At 44.4% G+C, this 6,996-nt stretch overlaps 1 pseudogene; it reads right to left on the bottom strand.

The window, feature by feature from the left end:
- Positions 1–6,498: 6,498 nt before the first annotated feature.
- Positions 6,499–6,637, bottom strand: LOC119359936 (annotated as a pseudogene).
- Between the last annotated feature and the right edge of the window lie 359 nt (positions 6,638–6,996).

Raw genomic sequence — 6,996 nt, 5'->3', positions numbered from 1 at the left:
CGATCCATGTCCTCCTGCTCGTGCGGGAGCACGAGGAGGACGCCGACTAGGCACCCCGTCGCCCTGGTGGGCCCCACTGCCGGCCCAGCAGCGCCAAGGCCGGTCCAGCAGCGCCTCCCCTCAGGCCACTCCGATCCGGCCTAAGGGCCCATGGTGAGCGCCAATCTATCCTCCGCCCCGTACGACATTTACTATTCTACGCTCGGGTGTTTTTTTACTAAGTCCTCATCTGTGCACATATTTTAAGTCATGTTCATCATGCCATAACTCCTCATCCATAGTTCCGTTTTGCATGCATGATATATCAAAATGTTCATCATGATGTGCTCTTCATTTTGTTCCATTGTACCATGCTTGTTTGAGTCCATCTTGATGCCAAAATTTTTGATGCAAGAGTGCTATAAAATGTTAGTTCCTGTTTCTTAACAGATCTTGTGCATTTGTCATTTTTGCCATGATTTTTGTGTGCTGCATATGGTCATGAGCTCCACATGTGTTTTAGGCTATGCCATGCCATCTTTACAGGGGTGTATGCCATGTATTTTTGTGATCCTTGTGGTGACTAGCACAAGCATGCAAAGTAGCTCTCGTAATATTGCTGTTTTCAGAGACTTAGAATTTCACCAAGTCTTTGCTCTGCTGTTATTTTTATGCCCTGTTTTCATGTTGCTACAGAGAGCTCCATGCTTCTTTTGAGTATGTTCAGTAAGGATGATTTGGGCATATGGTTGTGCTCTATCCGTCCATGCTCCTGTTTGCATTTATGGAGTACCCTAGCATGACTCAATCTTGCTCTACTTTTGCTATAAAATGTTCCTGGCAGATTGTTTACGTGTTAATCAATTTTGCCAAGGTTGTTGTAGCTGATCCATGCATGCTATGAGTTTTCTCTTACTTTGGTTAGCTTCTTTAACATGTCTTCTTGATGGTAGTATGCTTAGCTTGTTATGCAATGCCTTGTGTTGAGTGAATCGAGCTCGCAAACATGCATTCATAATTCTGTTTTTGCGATGTCCAGTTTTGTACTAAGTCTGAATCTGTTAACGAAACTTGCTATGTTTACGTGGGTGCCATCATAATTTCTATGCCCTTTTGGCTTATGGTTAGTAAGGAACTTTTGTTATATCCTTTGAGTAGATCCATGCCATGCCTTGTTTTGCTATGTTCTGTTCCTGTAGCATGTTCTTATCTTGCTCTAAACATTGCTTCCTGATGTTAACTCCTGGCATGTTAGTATTTTCACTAAGTCTGTGATGCTGATATCTTTTGCACTTTTGCCATGCTTGTTTGAACCTGCTCTTGTGTGTTTTAGCCGTAGCTCAGTGTCATCTTTTGTCAAGCATCTTGATTAGATCACTTCCATGTGCTTTGTTGCTATGTTGGAGTGCAGTAGCTTAGTTTCTTGTTGCATTCTAGATGGAATCGTGATGTTAATCGCAGATATGTGCCATTATTGTTTTGCTTGCCATTTGCAAACCGTGCATCTGATTCCGGTGATCTTTATATTGATTTTGACCGAAATAATCTCATCTTTCCAGAGGCACACTTGGTTTGCCAAGTTGAGGCCTGGTTCAATCTTTTCCTTCCGGAGCATGCATATGCATTGCATATCACATCCCGCATGTCATGTCATGTTTTGCATCATGTTGCTTGCGCATTGCACCGTGATTGATTGTTGGTCCTTTTCTTGTGTTCTTTCTTTGGGTAGAGTCGGGAGACGAGTGCGTGATCGAGGAACCCGTTGAGTATGCTTACGAGGATCAGGCTTTCGTCAACTCGGAGAACTTTGCAGGCAAGATGACCATACCCTCGAAATCACTTCTATCTTTGCTTGCTAGTTGCTCGCTCTTTTGCTATGCCGCGATACCTACCACTTGCTATATCATGCCTCCCATATTGCCATGTCAAGCCTCTAACCCACCTTTCCTAGCAAACCGTTGTTTGGCTATTTTACCGCTTTGCTCAGCCCCTCTTATAGCGTTGCTAGTTGCAGGTGAAGATGGAGTTTGTTCCTTGTTGGAACATGTTTATTTTTGGGATATCATTATTATATCTTGTTTACTTTAATGCATCTATATATTTGGTAAAGGGTGGAAGGCTCGGCCTTATGCCTGGTGTTTTCTTCCACTCTTGCCGCCCTAGTTTCCGTCATACCGGTGTTATGTTCCTTGATTTTGCGTTCCTTACGCGGTTGGCTTATAATGGGAACCCCTTGACAGTTCGCCTTGAATAAAACTCCTCCAGCAAGGCCCAACCTTGGTTTTACCATTTGCCACCTAAGCCTTTTTCCCTTGGGTTCTGCAGGCTCAAGGGTCATCTTTATTTTAAACCCTCAGGCCAGTGCTTCTCTAAGTGTTGATCCAACCTGAGCGATGTCTGGCGCCCCCGGGGCAACCAGGGTCTATGCCAACCCGACGTCTGGCTCATCCGGTGTGCCCTGAGAACGAGATATGTGCAGCTCCTATCGGGATTTGTCGGCACATCCGGGCGGCTTTGCTGGTCTTGTTTTACCATTGTTGAAATGTCTTGTAACCGGGATTCTGAGTCTGATCGGGTCTTCCTGGGAGAAGGAATATCCTTCGTTGACCGTGAGAGCTTGTGATGGGCTAAGTTGGGACACCCCTGTAGGGTTTTGAACTTTCGAAAGTCGTGCCCGCGGTTATGGGCACATGGGAATTTGTTAATATCCGGTTGTAGAAAACTTGACACTTAACTTAATTAAAATGAATCAACCACATGTGTAGCCGTGATGGTCTCTTCTCAGCGGGGTCCGGGAAGTGAACACGATTCTTGTGTTATGCTTGAACGTAAGTAGTTTCAGGATCACTTCTTGATCACTTCTAGTTCACGACCATGCTTTGCTTCTCTTCTCGCTCTCATTTGCGTAAGTTAGCCACCATATATGTTAGTGCTTGCTGCAGCTCCACCTCACTACCCTTTCCTACCCATAAGCTTAAATAGTCTTGATCTCGCGGGTGTGAGATTGCTGAGTCCCCGTGACTCACACATACTTCCAAACAGTTGCAGGTGCCGATGATTCCAGTGTAGGTGAAGCAACCGAGCTCAAGTGGGAGCTCGATGAATATCGTGTTCGTTGTGTTGTTTCATTTCTAGTTGATCAGTAGAGGAGCCCAGTTGGGGCGATCGGGGACCTAGCATTAGGGGTTGTCTTTCTTTATTTTGGTTCCGTAGTCGGACCTTGATTGTATTCTGGATGATGTAATGCTATATTTATGTATTGTGTGAAGTGGCGAGTGTAAGCCAACTCTTTATCCCATTCTTATTCAGTACATGGGATGTGTAAAGATTACCCCTCTTGCGACATGCCTACTATGCGGTTATGCCTCTAAGTCGTGCTCCGACACGTGGGAGATATAGCTGCATCGTGGGTGTTACAAGTTGGTAATCATAGCCTTCCCCGACTTAGGAGCCCCCTGCTTGATCGAATTGTTGGCGTTGTTGAGTCTAGAAAAAAAAGTGTTTTGAGTCTTATAGGATTATATATATTGGAGAGTAGGATTCTTTCTACTCCTCAGTCCCTTTGTCGCTCTGGTGAGGCATCCTGACGTAGAGTTTTGACTCTTCTCTTCTCAAATTTCACTAAAAAAAATTTAGGATCACGCGGGTATCTTGGAATCATTCCGATGGTTTTGTGACGAGAACACTGTTCTTGGTGCCTCCTGACATTTAGGGGTTGTGGCAGTGTCCCGGGGAGTTGAGCTCCGAGGTGTTGTCATCACAATTTTATCGTTGCAGTTCTGAAATACCTAAGTTCGCCGACATCGAAAATCTCCTTTATGCAGTTGTTGGTGAGATAACCTCGACGCCACCCAGTACTGGGGTGGGAGTTCGGGAGTATTGCCATAACTCGTATAACGGATGCTTTTCGAAGGTTGAGGTAAATGATTTCCGAAGATTTCTTGGTTATGTGTTGAAGGATGGATACAGCTGGATGTAGGAATTGTTAGTTTGGGTGAGATATTATGCTTCCCCTGTATCCCCAACACCTGATTGCATAACCAGAAAGTTTCGAGAGTTTATAAGTGGGAATTCAAGTAGCTCTTAGAATATCTTTCCATCAGACACATGATACGATATGGGGTGTATCATATGTTTGTTTCCGGCTTATTCTGCAAGCCAATCCTTTGTTTTGAGTTGTGGTATTCGAGTTGCTTCGAAGTCAAATGTGGATTCCATACCTTTTCTAAGTGGTGTTCTTATATTCCTATGTGAATTATAATCCTTCTTGATCATCGAATTTGTCATCTCAATTTCTTCTCAACCTGCGTGCTTCTCTTCAAGTTAAGCCGATCCATTCAACATTGAAAGATCAATTACCATTTCTTCTCAATGGTGTTCGTTCCATCTGCCCAAGTTGCCTTTGTTTTCCCGCCCTCCCACCCTTTTTCTTCAAGGACTCAGATTTCTTAATCAAGTATCCATCTTATTGATGTGAAGTCTCTCCATTCTTTTCCATCAATGTTCTTACCCGGTGGTTCTCATGAAGATGTTTTACTAGTTCATCATTCTTCGTTCTCTTTCTTCTCAAGTGGTTCCAATGCAAGCTTTCGGTGTTGATCATATCTTTTTCATGGGTTCACATGCTTTCCGTGTTGGAAGTCCTTACCGAAGACTATCTTATTTACTCACCTCTCGCTATTCAATTGTTCCGGAGTGCTGAAGATACCTCAGAAGATTCACGGTTACATTCTCGATCCGTTCAAGCTATTTCGAGGTTGTTATCTCATTCAAGCCATTTAAATCAACCGGTGCAATCTCCTTTTCAAGTAATCATTCAATGACGTACCTTTTGAGTGGGCCCTAACCCACAGGTCTTTTTCCAGGATCTTACCTGATTCTTCTAATTTTCCCGGAGCTATCGTCAAATTTTCTCAAAGCTTGACGTAAGAATGAGTTATCATCAGTCAAATACCTTTCTCCAAGATTTTCAAATTCTTTTCATCGTTGGTTCAACCTTTCTATTCTTCATTATTCCGGAGTGCCTCAACAATTTAGGGTGTTGTTTCTCATCGTCATTCTCAACACTTGAAGACCGAAGAAGAGTTTTTCCTCCAAATCTTAGCCATTTTCTCAAAGATTCGTGGTTCTAGTTTGACGCCATCCTCTCATAATTGTTTTCGATTGTGATAATTCTTTTCACCCATCTAGAGCATTTCAAGAGCCTTTCAGTTTGATTCTCCGAAGGCCATCATTTCGGGAGTATCCATACCCAGCTTTCAGTTCTCATTCTCCAAATCTTACTGGTGCATCATTCAAGTATTTTCTAATCAGTTCGCGATCTCTTCGTTCACTTGTATCTATATTCCTTCAAGTATCTTCATTCGTTTTCCATTTCTTCCCGGTGAATTGTGCCTTTGCTACTTTCATTTTCAATTCTTACGGTGGTTTGTTCAAAGATTCTTCTTCCTTCGTTATCATATCATGCCTACTATGCGATTATGCCTCTAAGTCGTGCTCCGACACGTGGGAGCTATAGCCGCATTGTGGGTGTTACAATAACAAGATGGGGTTTATATCATATTGCATGAGTTTATCCCTCTACATCATGTCATCTTGCTTAAAGTGTTACTCTGTTCTCTTGAACTTAATACTCTAGATGCATGCTGGATAGCGGTCGATGTGTGGAGTAATAGTAGTAGATGCATGCAAGAGTCGGTCTACTTGTCTCGGACGTGATGCCTATATACATGATCATACCTAGATATTCTCATAACTATGCTCAATTTTGTCAATTGCTCAATAGTAATTTGTTCACCCACCGTAAATACTTATGCTCTTGAGAGAAGCCACTAGTGAAACCTATGCCCCCTGGGTCTATTTTCCATCATATTAATCTTCCAATACTTAGTTATTTCCTTTTCCATTTATTTTACTTTGCATCTTTATCATAAAAATACCAAAAATATTATCTTATCATATCTATCAGATCTCACTCTCGTAAGTGACCGTGTAGGGATTGACAACCCCTTATCACGTTGGTTGCGAGGATTTATTTGTTTGTGTAGGTGAGAGGGACTCATGCGTGGCCTCCTACTGGATTGATACCTTGGTTCTCAAAAACTGAGGGAAATACTTACGCTACTTTGCTGCATCACCCTTTTCTCTTCAATGGAAAACCAACGCAAGTGCTCAAGAGGTAGCAACCCCTGAGTGTTTTGCTGTTGTCCTCCACCTTGGCGGCCCCTGTTGTTAGAGTAGAAGGGGCGGCCATTGCCGGAGTGATTGTTTGCACCACCACCATGATGATTAAATCCACCACCACCACCCCTTGTTGGAAGTGGCCGTCGCCGCTGCTACCTTGCTGGTTGTAACCACCACCACCGCCTTGCTGGTATTTGCCATTGCCGCCACCACGCGGACCGCCAGAGTTGCTCCGTTGAGAGTTACGGTAGCCTCTGGATGTGCCACGGCCATGTTGAGCAGCATTAGCTGAAGACTTGAAGTTGCCGGTGGCGCCCTGAAACAATTCAACCCTCTGGTCGAAATTGGACATGAGGGCGAAGAGGTGATCGAGGGAGAGTAGCTCGGTGCGGACGTCGAGGGCGGAGATCAGCGGCTGGTAATCCATGTCCAGCTCAGAGAGAATATGCGAGATCGACTCTTCATCATCGAGGGGGTGGCCGACGGCTGCAAGCTCATTGGCCAACGATCTCATATGGGCAAAGTAGGTGGCCACATTTTGCGTACCCTTTTGTGCATTGGTGAGGGCGACGCGGAGGTTGTTGATGCGAGAGCGCGACGTGGAGGCAAACATGGTGGCAAGGTAATTCCAGAGTGCATGCGCCATGGGGATCGACACCACCTGGATGAGAACTTCCTTCGTCAGATTGTTTAGTAGGTAGCCGAGCACGAGCTGATCTTGCCTGACCCAGATCGCGTGCTCGGGGTTAATGATGGTGTTGTCCTTGCCATCTTTATCCTTGACGATGATGCTCTTGGCCAGCTCTTTGTCCGATCCATCAAGGAGTCCATAGA

This window comes from Triticum dicoccoides, chromosome 2A, assembly GCF_002162155.2.
Source record: "Triticum dicoccoides isolate Atlit2015 ecotype Zavitan chromosome 2A, WEW_v2.0, whole genome shotgun sequence".
NCBI lineage: Eukaryota > Viridiplantae > Streptophyta > Magnoliopsida > Poales > Poaceae > Triticum > Triticum dicoccoides.
The sequence above is the reverse complement of the archived record's forward strand: the minus strand, read 5'-3'. Positions and strand labels throughout refer to the sequence as shown.